Below are 14,877 nucleotides of genomic sequence, written 5' to 3'. Positions count from 1 at the left end.
CCATTACTAGCTTTTAATTGAATGGGGATGTGACATAAATGCGAAAGATTTCCGAAGCCAGGCAGCCCTAGATGTCCTGCTGAACAAAGACCTCAAAGATCACTGCATAGGTGAGGATACTGGTTAATTGTCGATTCTTGGAAGAATGCTTTATGACATGACGGTGTCTTGCTGTAAGACGTATGTGGGATACCCTGAGTGACGACGTAGTTACGACTGCCCTGGAGGTGTATGGAATGTTAAAAGCAGTCGATGCAATGTATAACGTGCGGTACATTGTGCCTGTCACGGGTTTTGCCTTAACGGTGTTTTCTGCCTCAAAAGCTGCTTGCTTATGTGACCGATGCGACTTTATCGTATCTGATAATCAATAGCGGCGGTAAACTTTGTAACAATTAAAATTACGTCACGCAGGAAATGCAATTATCCAGCTCACTTGTAATCATGCCCTAAATGTTGAATATATGAAGGCCATCATGTCTGGGCGAGTCTGATATTTTTAGGCTTTACATTTAGAGGTGTTTCCTGTTACCAAACGAAACAAGCAAAAAAGAGAAGTGTTCCTGTGATATTGTGTCTGTAATGTGCCACTATGTATTATAAAGGGTCTCCTGCCTTCCGCTTTGCCCTCAGACCTGAGCCCATCTGACGTTTACTGTTTACCTGCCTACTCCCACCGGACAGCAAGTCATCCTTTCCATCTGCATTCGGTGCGCAGTGTGATAATGGACCCCTCTTCTCAGCCCCCATCCCCCGACCACTTCCTCATCGATGTGACCATCACAGTGCTCTTTGCATTCTATTCACCCCTTTTTACCACCCTAGTGTCCAAGAACAAATGATTCCTTTGGTGAGTCTCCTTGTACCTTTAGTTTTCCCATGGTACCTCACCTGTCTCCACAGTTATTCTATTACACGCACTTCACCTATCTAATTCTGAGATTTAGCAGAGCAGCATTATTCATATGGCATGAAAAGTAGCTTCCTTGTTGGGACCAGGATTGTATGAACCCTTATTACAGTTATTTTGTTTTCATCAGAAGGCATCTTTACTTTCTTCAAATTAAAATATGAACCCCGTTTAGTGGTCACTGTTGCTTTGAATGTGCTCTTTTCTCAGTAGAAATAGCAACAGTGCTATAATAAGGTTTAAATATTTGCCTAGGTTTGTAAATTTAATTTAATTAGGTTAATTTTCTTATTTACTCTCTTTATGAACAGTTCTGAGTTAGCAATATTTTCTGACAATTCTCATTGATACATTTTTTCATGGCAATATTGCACCCTTATATCCCATTGATGGCGGTACCATCCTATCTTATCCTACGCACCGAACATGAATATTTCTTTCTGAAATTATATTATGTACAATAAAAAAATACAGATAACAGGTTTACTAAATCGTAATTACGGAATACCACCCAACTAAAATTGATTAGATCTATATGTTCGTAAGAAATTGCTTTACTGGGCCCATAAATATGGTCACAGAAACTATTTTCCAAATGTCCTTTTCTATAGCTTCTTCTTGAAAAAGACAAATATTTTCATTGGAGCTTCAGAGTTGTATACTTCTGCTGGTGCGAGGATTTGGTTTAAATTAAAATATTGGTTTACCAACATCCGGGTTAATCCCGACTTCGGATCTCACCTGGTCCAATGGATCGTTGCTGTTGTTTTTGAGAAAGTCAGGAGCTATGCATCACATACATTATAATCACAGTCACTAATGTGTTTTCAGTTAATAATTAGTTTTTGTTATGAGTTAAAGGGTTTTAATAATCAAATCTTTTATTAGTTCATCTTTATTGTAAGTCACAAGTAAAATTTGTAATACTCTCAATGTTTGACATTGTTCAGCATACCGTCCATTAATTGTTCTTTTTTCATTTGATGCCTAAAGTGGGAAGGGTATGCCCAGACGGGGGTCCCATGCTCACCATGCCACTGGAGTCAAGCTAGCCTGGCTAATGAGGGGTGATGCCCCCAAACCAGTCCCAGGATGCCAGTGTCTTGTCCAGGGAGCGCCTTGTTGTATAGTTCCTATAGAAAACATACAGGATCTGCGAGTTTAGACAACATACACTGTAGGATTGGTGTCAGACAAACTCTGATCACCCCCACCGGGTATGCTGGCCCTTTTTGTACCAATTAGCTCACAGTGCCACTAGACTCTCCTCTTACCAGGGAGGGAATAGTTCTTGGCAACCATCGAACTTGACAACCCTGATCCCTCAGGATTGTGGAAACAATGTCTTACCTTTTGCTGCGTCACTCGTGCTTACCCTCGTTTCTCTCAGAGAGATACACCGAATGAAACAAGCTGGGCATTTTCAATAATCATTTAGTTAACTGTTGTAATTCTGTTGTGAAATAGATATGCTGCAACAACCATTAGACAGTATAGAATGTAAATGATTAACAGTACTATTAAAGTAAAAGGATGGTATAGTTCTACCATCTTACTAAAATCATGAATACATTCAGGTATATAAAACACGTGATAAAAGGTGCCTACTCCTACAACGCCTTCCTAACTAGATGTACCTACGTGTACCTAGCAGGGGTGCAGGTTTTAAGTCAAGAATTCCTCTAGGATCTAGTCAACCCCATTACCTTAAGTGAGACTGTGGTAGCCCGTCCTGGTCTCGAGTTGGACACCCCGTTGAGGGATGTTAGACCACTGCGAACTGGAGTGTCTGCATGCAGGAATCTCAGTGTCTCTGGTCAGTGTGTTGGCCGGGAAGTCTCGATCTCCTCTAGCTATCTTAGCAAGATGTGATGTATAAATACCCATAGGTCTCCCCAGGGGTCCTACCTTCCTGTATTACTGTGTCGGCCTAAAGATAACGTCGGGCATGAACTTTGTACATAGATTTTATACAGGAGATGGCAGTTCGGCTGTGCTTCCAAGAATCCTCATGCAAAATGTATCAGATTTCGAACTAGGGAAAACCTGCATTCTGAATGCAGTGTAATATCTAGGTAAAAGGTCAGTCCCTGTAAACCGTGACAAGTGTAATGTAGGGAGAGAATATAGGTGAAGGGTAACACATTTACAGAGGTCTATATTATGGTACATATATGGAATATAACAGTATGGCCTGGCAGTTCAGACTGGACTGTTCCCAAGGGGAGCAGGGTCAAGACTGATTTGCATATGGCTGGGTCTAAACTGGAATGGCATGGTGTGCAAAAAAGCAGATGGATTTAGACCCAGATCTCTGTACTGAGGGTGAATGTTTTACAATGTTCAGTATTCCATCAATCAACTGTTCTTTTTGTATCAATCTTCAAAAAGTGATAGAAATAAAAAAAATCATTGTTAATCAAAGTAAATAGTAAGTGGATAAAGCGTATTCCATAAAGGAAAGAATCCCTATTCTAGGAATGGGGAGAAAGAGGTGTTAGTCAGAACCCATAAAGAGCTCTAGTTCAAGAGAGTGAGAGAAAAGCATACATCTTTTAACATAAAATGTCAGCTACATATATCAAAATAAGAATAAAAGCAGAATTGCTCATAATAAGAGGTTCAAGAAACCCAGTAGAGTCTCAGAGTAATGCGGCATTAGGGTAAATGGAAAATGGAAATAATTGAGTTTACCTACTCTAGGAACACGCACCAATATACACAACAGATTTTATCAGTGTTACAGCTTGCGGTCTTCTTCCTCCTTCAGAAAGCCAATCATCTTGTGATGCTCTCATGGGAAAAAGATCGCTCTTTGTCTTCTCTCAGAAAAAAACAGTGCATTCTACATAGGAGCTTTCAATGTTGCTTACTTCTTATCATCTAGTGGTTACATGTCGTCCATTCGTAATGCATTTTCTACATTAGAACTACTTTCCCATGAGGGATTTTCATCTCTATGTCAGTCTAAATAACAAACTTGTCTATTTGTTAGCAGCAATCTTGTATAAAAAGAAACATTTGCAGAATTTGATTAAAACATTTAAGCAACTATTATTCATTATGAAAAAAATATGTTCATGGAAAGGTCAGGAAATAAACATGTTATGCTCATTAAGCATTTCTGATCAGGTCAGCTTGGCAGGCAACGTTACTTGAACCAGTTAAGGCCAAGTACGAGTAAATATGGTTGCCTATTACAGTTTTTGCATTTTAAACACATTATTTTTTATTAAAGCTTACAATTTAATTCTGCACATTATTCTGAACTATTCATTTCTCAATATTATTTAAAAAATGATACACCAATTATTTACTTAATGACCATCTAACCATCACACTGTCTTCACAAATGAATCTCTAGATTTCACTCTCATCCTCAGAGGAGTTTCTTTTCTTTCATTTCAAGCTCTCATATTGTTTTGTCTTCTTGTATTCTCGATTGATGTGATCATTTAATTCTATTTCTCTTTCTATCAGTCTTTCTCTTTCTTTGATCTTTCTTCAATTAAAATAAAATCTACCACTTTTATAAAAAGCAAACAAGGTCAGTAAGTAACACTCTACTATTAATATTGGTACACATATAGCCTGAAGAATTCCTCCTCCAGTGGTTGCAAACCAATTTTAAATAACAGAAACTCATTTACCTAAATTTTCCAAAACACTAGGTGTCTCCAATGGTTCTAATTCAGGTTCCAGGTCAGAAAAGTTCCTTGTGAATTCTAGAATTTTCTTACTTTCATCAGGTATGTATGAGCAGCAATGCTGAACTTTCAGAATTTTGCAGACTCTGCCTTTCTCTGAGAGCAAAATGTCTAATGCTTGGTGGTTTTGTAAAACCATTGCTCTAATAGCCACTAATTCTGTATTTACAACTAATAAAGCGCCAGAAGTATAGGTTGCCAACTTGTCCACAATTGTTTAAAGCTTTCAAATGTTCTCATAGTTCAAAACATGATTGCTCTAAACACGTTTCCATTACCTATGCTACATGTATGTCTGTTTGAGGGTGTCATTGTTACAGCATCTATCAGTGGTGGCTGCCTCATGGTGGGGGTGTGGGTGAAGATAATTAAATGAAATAAACTTACCTTCTGGACTCTCCCAGCCAATCACAACACTGCATGAACAATATCGTGATTAGTCTGAGCAGCCTGTTTGGCTGCATAGGCAGAGCCTGCGAGCTTGGGCATGTTCTCCACCAGGCTGTGAAACACAGTCAGGTAGAGAACATGCTAAGTGCGTATGACTGTTTGGCTGGCCCAAGAGGGCTGGCCAAACAGTCATGCACTCCTCACTCTGGCGAGCTCAGCCCTGCCCCACCCTGACCTGACTCCATGTCTTGCAAGGAAAAATAAAATGATAATAGCACTAGTTATTATCATCTTTTTTTTTTTGCACTGCTCAAAGAGCAGTGGGGCGACCACCTCCACCTTAGCGGAGGAGTCAACACTGACATCTATACTATATGCATAATACATCTTAGAAAATAGCTACGGTAAATAGCAAATACCCTGCCAATCAGCCTGTAAAAGGGAAATAAGCATCTTATACATAAACTCCTGGAATGAATGTTTCTTCTCCTTTCAAATTCTGCCATTAACTCCCATAATTTTAAATGTGAGATCACAACTTCAAATCCCTACGTGTTTATTTCTAGCTTGGGTTTTTCTTTTAGAAACACATATATTTTCCCTTTTGTCTCTTGCCTTATTTTAATTTTGGATAGTTGATTTTCTTTTCAAATACATTTTCTTTTTTCCAAATATCTTCTCTGTTTTTACTATTTGAAATGTCTGTGCTCCTTCTCTCTAATGTCATAATGCATACCTTCTCTAAGGGTCTCAATAATCTGGTTACATTGTTTTCATGTGCCTTAACACTCACTATTAACGGTCTAAAATAATGCAGCGTTTTCCATTTCTTTTGCCTGTGGATGTAAATTCGTGCTCATTTGTAATGGAACTCTAGAAAGAACCAAGTCATAATTTGAGTAAAAATATTCGAAGTGTTCTCGCCAATATGCTAAGCTAAGCAAAATACTACATGTGATTGCGTGTGACAAAAGTATGAAGTGATAAGTCACCTGCTCTGCAGCTAATAAAGGTAAGTGGGCACAGACATAAAAATCCTTTGTATCTCATGTCTGTGTGTACTCTTGAATTAATCTAGAATAAATGTTAGCAGAATAATCTTCATGCAGGTAACTCATCAATCATGCCTTTAGTTTTGTCTCATCTATTGTGTGTGCGTAGGTTGCAGTTTCAGGTGTACACATAGGTTTCTCTATCTTTAACATCAAATAAAAACCCTATTAATGTTGTTATGATCACGGACAAAAATGTAGTACCCATAATAATCTTGCGTCTAGCTCAATTAAAAAAACACGTTTGTCTCTAGTCAGATCGTTAAGCAAAAATATAGCTGCAATAATTCAACAGTTCGTTTTTCAGATTGTCTTAAAGCATTTTCTTGAATTATTTTTTTGCAGTTCATTTTCAGATTTATTTGCAACAGTCTTCATGTAGTCATCCCTAGTCCTAGTCCATCTTCTTCTAAATGAGTTATCCCTACTCTTCTTCTGCAGCCTTGGACCCAGGGTAATCTCCTACAAGTAGAAAATATTATTTTAGTAATTTGACCTTTTTCATTCAAAAGTGTCTCTGGAACGTTTGTTTCTTTTCAGAAAACTTTTCAAACAACTTAGTCCCAAATTCGTTTTTAGTGTTCTGTCATGGGGGCTCAAATGGTTCTGATCTCAGATTAAGAATTCTTCCACTGGCACATTTAACATCTTGTGGTATGTTTATTCAGGTGCAGAATACCTTTGAGATGGCACTCTTGCTCTTTTTGACCGCTTTGGTGTCTGCTGATCTTCTTCTGTGCCCCTTACACCACTTGACTCTGTCTCCTCAGGAATTGTTCGTGGAATGTGGTATCAACTGACACATTTGAAACTAATGTCCTTTGACTATAATTCTGTGGACAATCAGCATTGCAGGTGAGACTTCTCGATCCAGTGCTTGTTCCTTCACCTCGGTCATATTTTTTTGTCCTGGTGATGTCTCAGCTATTTTCTCAGGTTGAGATTTTTTCTTGTCTTCTTCCTCATCAGAGACTTCAATGCCAGATTGTGAAATCAGAGGAACCTGAACTGGTGCGACTGTTTCTCATTCTTCATTACTCTCTCCTTTTTGTTGTTGTGTCTCTTGCACTATTGCTCCTTGCAATGGTTCTGTCACCAGTGCTCTTGGATCTGGATCGTAGAACACTATCTCTTCATATGAACTTCATACTCTCTGAGTGTCTGATGCATGCACCCAGTTTGGTACCCCAGCACACTTAGCAGTGTTTGTGATGAGAATCATCAGGAGGGGGCCATTCCATCTCGGTTTCAAACAAGACTTTTGAACATGTGTCTTGACTATCATCCCATCACCAGGACTGAGTTTGTGGACTGTTCTTGATGCAGATTTAAGGTTCCAGCTTCAACCTGGTGAGAGACAGAATGCACCACATCAGCCAATCCTTTGCAGTGATCAAGTATCATTTGTGATGTTCAAAAGTGCATTTTCAGGAACATTGGGCAGTCTCATTGCATGCCCCATCAAAGACTTGTGGGGAGACAACCTTGTCTTCCTGTCAGGAATACTTCTGAGACTCATCAACACCAAACATTCAGCCATTTCAGTGATGTAATTGATGTGGAGGCACAAATGTTTGCCAACTCGGATCTTATGGTTCCATTGAACTGTTCAACATTCCCAGAGTCTTCTGATTGCTAACTACGCTGTAATCTCTGCTCATTCCGTAATACTGCACAAGTCATTCTTAGGACCTCATTGTTGAAATGAGTCCCATGATCTGACTCCAGAGAACATGTAATCAATACGTAGGTATTTACTTCCACAACAGCAATTTACAGTGAGACTGTCATTCCTCCATGTTGGGTAGGCTACCATCCATCAAGAGAAAATGTACACTGTAACCAGGACGTATCTTAACCTGTTACAAACAGGCATCTCAATAAAGTCCATTTGCATTCAGTTAAAGGGACTACCTGATCTCCCTATACTTAATATTACTGATGTTCTTTTCCCTTCATTAACCTGTTGACTTGTCACACAGTGATGGTCAAATTCTTCTGCAGGCATCCTCAATTCCGGGATTAAACCAATTTTGCCTAAATATCCTCCCCGTTGCATCTCTTTCTAGATGTGTTGTACCATAGAAGTATTGTACAATGGGAAACAATAAACTGTCTAACAACACCAGTCTTCCATCTGCTGACATCCAAATATCATTTGCATTTTTCTCACATCCTGCTCTGATCCAAACCTGCTGTTCTGCTTTTGAAAAATCTTCCTACAATCTTTTGAGCTCTTCCCTTCTATCAGCTGCTGACAACAATATAAAATAAACGTGTCCTGTTCAGGCTCATTTGCGTAAGCCCCCGCAAATGTGTAGGCCACAAGTGCAAAATATCATGCAACTTCATCCGCAAATTTGTTTCCAACTGTGGTATATCCATTGCCACTTCTGCGAGCTGCACATTTAACAACTGCAACCTCTGTTGGCATTTGCAGTGCTTCAAGAAGTTTTCTTACATGTTCCCCATTACTTATGGGGGTTTCAGATGAATTTGTGAAACCTCTTTGTGACCAAAACAGTTGAAAATCATGTACCACACCAAAGCCATATTGACTATCTGTAAATATAGTCACTCTCAATTGGGCAGTTAGACTGCAAGCTCTTGCAAGGGCAATTAATTCTGCAACTTCTGCTGAAGTGATAACTAGAAGCCATGAAGCCTTCACAATTTCTTAAACTGCACAGACAGTGTAAGCTGCTCTCAATGTGCCTTCATTATTTTTACAAAAGGAAATCACTTCAGCCCTGAGGAAGAACTTATTTTAATCACCCAGGTCCAAACACGAAGGTCGAATTGCGTCGGCACACCGTTCACTCACCTCCCCATCGCACAAGGCCAAGAGCTTCGCTATAGCCAAGCAAAGAAAATGTTAAAAAACAATCCGGTCAACCAACTAATAGTGGCGTAAACACTGATAAGTCATTTAAAAGCATTCTCTGACCCACACCCCCTTTCCTTGGACCACACATAGAGACAGTATCGAGGATAAGTAGTCAACATCCCGGTACATGGGTAGAATGTAGTAGGACTGTTTGATTTTTTAAATGATTTGTTATTGTACCGACATTTTCTGATTTATGCACTGTATATAATAATTGCACTTTCTTGTATTGATGTATTAATATGCAAAAGGCAAATGCATGTATTGTGTCTGAAGCACATATACTGAAAACAGAAGAAAAATTAAATAATCATGAAGTAAAAATCATTTTCTAGTGAATGTTTGGAGTAGATATTGATTATTTGTATAAATAGATGAATTCTTGTTTTGCTTGCTGACCCACTAAATAGAAAGGTTACAGGTAATTCTGTTCATTAATTGAACTGAAGAGTACGTAAGAGTTTCTCCCTTCCATTGAAAGATAATTTTGAATTCCTGGTCCTAGAGGCAATCTGTTATATTTAATAGTAATTATTTCTCAGACATGAGCCATTGAGAAAAATTACATTATCAGGCATAATCTTCATTGGAGTCCTCATTTATAGGTAGCAAAGTTGAAGGACTAAAAATTTGATAGCGTTTACAAATAATATTCTTAGCAGCCAGAATCTGCTGTTCAAACTTTTTGAGTCTGCTGTTTGTCATGTACTGGAGTTTTGTCCTGTGAACAATATTTCCACAGAGTGAGGGACTATAATAGTTAAGGGATGTCCCATCACTATGTTCTTGCACCTCTCAATACTGACACCAAACACATCTACTGATTTAAGGCAGTTGGGCCGGCTTGTGACTGTAGGGTCAAGGGTGGTCTAAAAATATATCTTAGTCTAAGGTCATCTTTAGCAAACCCAAATAATGGTCAGATAAGGATGCCCATCAGTCACCATACGGAACCGCCCTTCATCATTTGAGACTCCATCATGACCACCATAAGGAGAGCCACTCATTTTCACGGAAGAGGGCCCAGATGGTAACGGATGCCCTCATCCGGTCAGACGGGTCTCATGATGGTACTATAACTCAGTTGTGAGAATCTTCATAAACATGAGTGACTGATGTCGCAGTGCAAATAAAAGTGAATGTGTAAAATAAGGAAAAAAGTGTAATAAAATTGGATGAGGGGGTACTGAAAGTTTTATTCTGGTGCTACCCACTCTTCCAATGTTAACATGCAGTCAGAGACAGTATCAAAGGAATTTTTAACTGTCCAGATGTACTAAAAAGTCAACATGTTTCAGCAATTATCGACAGAATATGTCTTTGCTATCTTCAGGACCCTATAAACTGATAGGTACTGATAGGCACCGCTCTAATGCGAGACTTGCATGTGTAATTGACGTGTCATGAAAGGTACAGAAAAAGGAAATTGTAGGATGAAGGGCAAAAGTGTATCCATAAGTAGTACTTTAACTTCATTCTTGAAAGAAGAAGTTGAGGGATTCCATCTAATTTCAGAGAGCAAGGAGTTCCACATTTTCAGGGTGATCCCAGAGAAAGCTTGGTTGTAGTTTTTTTTTAAAAGAATCTCTGTGGTTTCAGCAGTGAAGTGCTGGAGTTTCTGGAAGATCTGCAGCTGGCATAAAAGTTCCAGATTCTGAGCAAGGTATTGTAAGGAAACCAATTGAGCGACATCAGATCAGTGGTGATATGGTTGTTTCTTTTTGATCCTGTGATGAGTCGTGCAAAAGAGTTAAGGGAAGCTTTTAGAGTAGCCATTTTGTATCTGGGCGCGCCGCAGAGGGTTGCATTCCATAGTCTAACTTTGGAATGACAAGGGCTTGCACTGCAGACTTGAAGTCATTGGGGGGAAGAAGGGTTGTAATTTTCTTAAGATGTTCATTTGGAGGTTCGCTCCTTCAGTGGCAGCACTGACGTGCTTCCGCATGTTAAGGTTCTTGTCAAGAGTCATTTCCAGAAATCTCTCTGAATCAATACCTTGTGGCAAGCAGTTGAGGGCTGTTAGTTGTTTCATCCATTCCAAAAAGACTGGTGACTGTTTGGGTGGAGCGATAAGAAGGAATTCTGTTTTTTTTTTAGTTCAAAATGATTTTATTGAATTTTTGCAGAGAAAAAACACAAAGATACATACAGAAAACTACAAGTCATATCATTAAATTACATGCAAGAGAGCAAGAACAATCACAAATAAGCAGTCATAAAAAAAGTACAAAGCATAATACAATCGTCAACCAAAGGATAACCAAAATCAGGAAGGGAAAGAAGGAGGGGAAGGGAAACGGGAAAAGACATTTCATAGCATAATAAATTAAAGAAATAGAGTTACCAATAATAATCTAAAAAAGAGTATAATAATTAATAAATAAGACAGCAACAGTGAAAAAACATGAATCATAACTTTAAATATGAATCAATAGGCGACCAAAAAGATTGAAAGTGCATAGAATTATGATGAACACCTTGTAATGATAATTGAGCACCTCTTCTTGTAAAGATAATCCAAGACCACCAAGCATGAACTGAAAGAGAAGTGGCATCCTTCCAACAAAAAATAATTGATTTTAACGCAGCCAAAACCAAACAATTAAATAACTTTGCTTCAGCATCTTCAAGAGGATGAATCAAAACAACTGATTTGCAAATTAATAATTTATAAGAAAGCAGATCAGAAACAGGCAGAATGTTCAATATTACATTCCAAACTTCAGACCAAAATTTCATAATAATAGGAAAATCAAATAACATGTGATGTAAAGATCCAGGATGCAACTTACAGTGCCAACATAGGTTTGATGGTAATAATTTAGCATGAAATAAATGTAGTGGAGTCCATAAAGAATTAAACATAATGTAAGCATTAGTTTGATAAAGTGAAACTGGCAACCATCCAAAAATACTATTGGTCCAAATTAATGACCATGAGTCAGCAGATAGGGAAATGGAAAGTTCATTATTCCAAAAAGTGGAAATTATATCAATGTTAGAGCCTAATGAAGAGGTAAGTTTTTTATAAAATACAGAAACTGCTTTAGGAGATACAGAAACAGTATTGAGGTAAATTAAAAAATCAGCGGAGGCTATAGATGGAATACCAGTTGGGAAGGAATCTAAAATGGAATTACACAAAAATTGATATTTTAACAAATCGGAGTTTGTTAAATTGAAATTTAATTGGAGTTGAGCAAAGGAAATAAATGCACCATCTGAGAAAACATCTTTAAGATAAAATATGCCTTTGTCAATCCATGAAGACCAAAAAGAGACATTTCTATTTAATTATATTAAAGCGCTGTGCCATAGTGATAAATGCACCGTAGAAAGTAAAGGAGAGGCAAAATTAGAGTCCAAATCAGTAAAAATTAATCTTCATGATTTGATTATGGACGAGGACTGTACAACCTTAGAGGAATGAGACATAGTTAACAAGGAGGGCAATGGGAAAGGTTTTGCAAGTGATTTTTCAATATGAAACCAAATAGGAGGATTAATAATAGGTGAAATATTAAACCACAACGAACTCTGTTTTAAGATGAAAGCCTTATGGTACTGATAAAAATCCGGTAAGGCAAAACCAACTTGGCATTTAGGAATCTTCATTTTTTTATAAGCAATACGAGGAGGTTTATTATTCCAAAGAAATTTAGACAATAGTTTATCAATATCTTTATAAAATTTGAGCGGGAATTGAGTGGGTATTATTGCAAGGGAATACAATATTTTAGGAGCAATATTCATTTTTATAGATTCCATTCTCCCCCACCAGGAAAGATGAAGGGAAGACCACTTAGAAGTTTTCTGCTTAACATAATCAAATATAAAATCACAATTTAATTTCAACGTTGCATGCAAGGAGGATGAAAATATTATGCCAAGGTATTTCAACTTGTTTTTTTGACAAACAATATCAGGTGAAGGTAACATATCGGGAGTACACAACATATTTAAAGGGAAAAATTCAGTTTTACTAACATTTAATTTATATCCTGAGACAGCTGAATATTTGGAAATAATATCAAGCAAAAATGGAACAGACGAAGTAGGATTACTAATAAATAATAAGACATCATCAGCATATGCTAAAGTTTTAACAGTAACATCTTTGATGGTGATACCCTGAATATCCTCACACTTACATATGAAATTAAGAAAAGGTTCTATTCCCAATAAAAATAAGAGAGGGGAGAGGGGACATCCTTGACGTGTGCCTCTAAAAAGAAAAAATTGGTTAGAAATGTGACCGTTAATAAACAATCGGGCAGTGGGAGCATAATATAAAGCCGAAACCATACGAATAAAAGATGGGCCAAAATTAAAGGACAATAAAGTTTTAAATAAAAACTGCCAATGGATTTTATCAAAGGCTTTTTCTGCATCTAAAGCCATAACACCAGCAGGGACAAGGAGTGTGGAACTTTGTTCAATGACATGTAATAACATTCTAGTATTGTTAGCGGAGTATCTATTCTTCATAAAACCAGATTGATCAGGGTGAATAATGGAATGGAGGACAGGAGGTAATCTAGAGGCAAGGATTTTAGCATATAACTTACAGTCTTGATTAATTAAAGAAATGGGACGGTAATTAGAGACAAGGGTAGGGTCTTTATCAGGATTGGGAAGTACAACAATTAAGGCTTCTGAAAAAGAGCCCGAAATGGTACCTGAGGAACCAAAGTGAGAACAAATTTGGTACAAATGAGGCAATAGATGAGATTGAAATTCTTTATAAAATTCAGCAGGAATGCCATCAGGACCAGGAGATTTATTTTTTGGGAGTGATTTGATGGCATTCAGGATTTCATCAGTAGTAATTGGTGAGTCTAACCCAAGTCTGTCAGAAGGAGAAATATGAGGTAAATTAGAAGTGTTTAAAAAAGCATCAATTATAGAATCATCACAGAGATCTGGTTTATTATATAAGGTGGAGTAGAAATTCAAAAATTCCGGAACAATATCATTATGGGAAAGTGCAACTTTACCTTGAGAGTCCCGAATGGAGGTAATTTGTGTTTTATCCCTTTTAATACGCAAGTAATTTGCGAGGAGTTTTCCAGACCTATTAGAATTAAAGCGGAATCTAGCATTGGATTTAGAGAGCTGGATCCCAGCCCTAGTACTAAGGATAGCATTAAATTTGTATCTAAGTTTTTGTAATTTAATATTATATTGAGGATCACTGGAAGTAATAAATAAACGTTCAAATTGGGCTATTTGCTTCTCAAGAAGTTTGATGTTAGAATTAAATTGTTTATTCTCATGAGCCGTAATAGAAATTGTGGAACCTCTAATATAAGCTTTAAACGCATCCCATCTATTAACAATAGAGGTAGAGTCTTCCGGATTGAACATCCTGAATGAGCTTGTAACAATTTAGGTTTGTGAGTATCATTGAGGACAATGCCAGTATTCATACGCCATCTGGACTGCTTAACAAAAGAGGACGAGACATTCAAAACAAATGAAATCATGGCATGGTCTGAAATATCAATAGTACCAATGGTAGGATTATTTGCAGATTGAATAAGAGAAGGGGAAAGTAAAAAATAATCAATTCTGGAATGGGAATTATGAGGGTTGGAGAAAAAAGAAAAATCTTTACCAGTGGGATAGTGTAATCTCCAAATGTCAGCTAATTTGGTGGTATGAAGAAAAGTTTTAAAGGCATGGAAAATCTTGGATGGACGAAATCGAGAGGTAGATAATCTATCTAGCAAGGGGTTAGCAATAACATTAAAATCCCCTCCAACAATCAGAGGAACTTTTTCCAACTTCAAAACTTCAGTAGTAACTGTGGCCCAAAATACAGGATCATCTGCTGTAGGGCCGTAAATATTAAACAAAAAGAAAAAAGAATCATGAATTTTGATTTTAACTATAATATATCTCCCTTCAGAATCTGAAATCTTACTAAGA

The 14,877-nt window shown here is 37.5% G+C and overlaps 1 protein-coding gene across 1 annotated transcript in view; it reads left to right on the top strand.

Annotated features, from left to right (window-relative positions):
* The window catches only part of LOC147751412 (transient receptor potential cation channel subfamily A member 1-like), a 978,460-nt gene that overhangs the window by 187,017 nt on the left and 776,566 nt on the right, over window positions 1–14,877 (top strand). Inside the window, exon 3 of the mRNA XM_086938479.1 lies at window positions 11–110. The gene's annotated coding sequence lies outside the window, so the exon portion shown is untranslated. The remainder of the gene's footprint in view (window positions 1–10; window positions 111–14,877) is intronic.

The sequence above is a fragment of the Lissotriton vulgaris genome, chromosome 1_1 (genome assembly GCF_964263255.1).
Source record: "Lissotriton vulgaris chromosome 1_1, aLisVul1.2, whole genome shotgun sequence".
Lineage (NCBI taxonomy): Eukaryota > Metazoa > Chordata > Amphibia > Caudata > Salamandridae > Lissotriton > Lissotriton vulgaris.
Note: the sequence above shows the minus strand (reverse complement) of the source record. Positions and strands in the feature narration are given on the sequence as shown.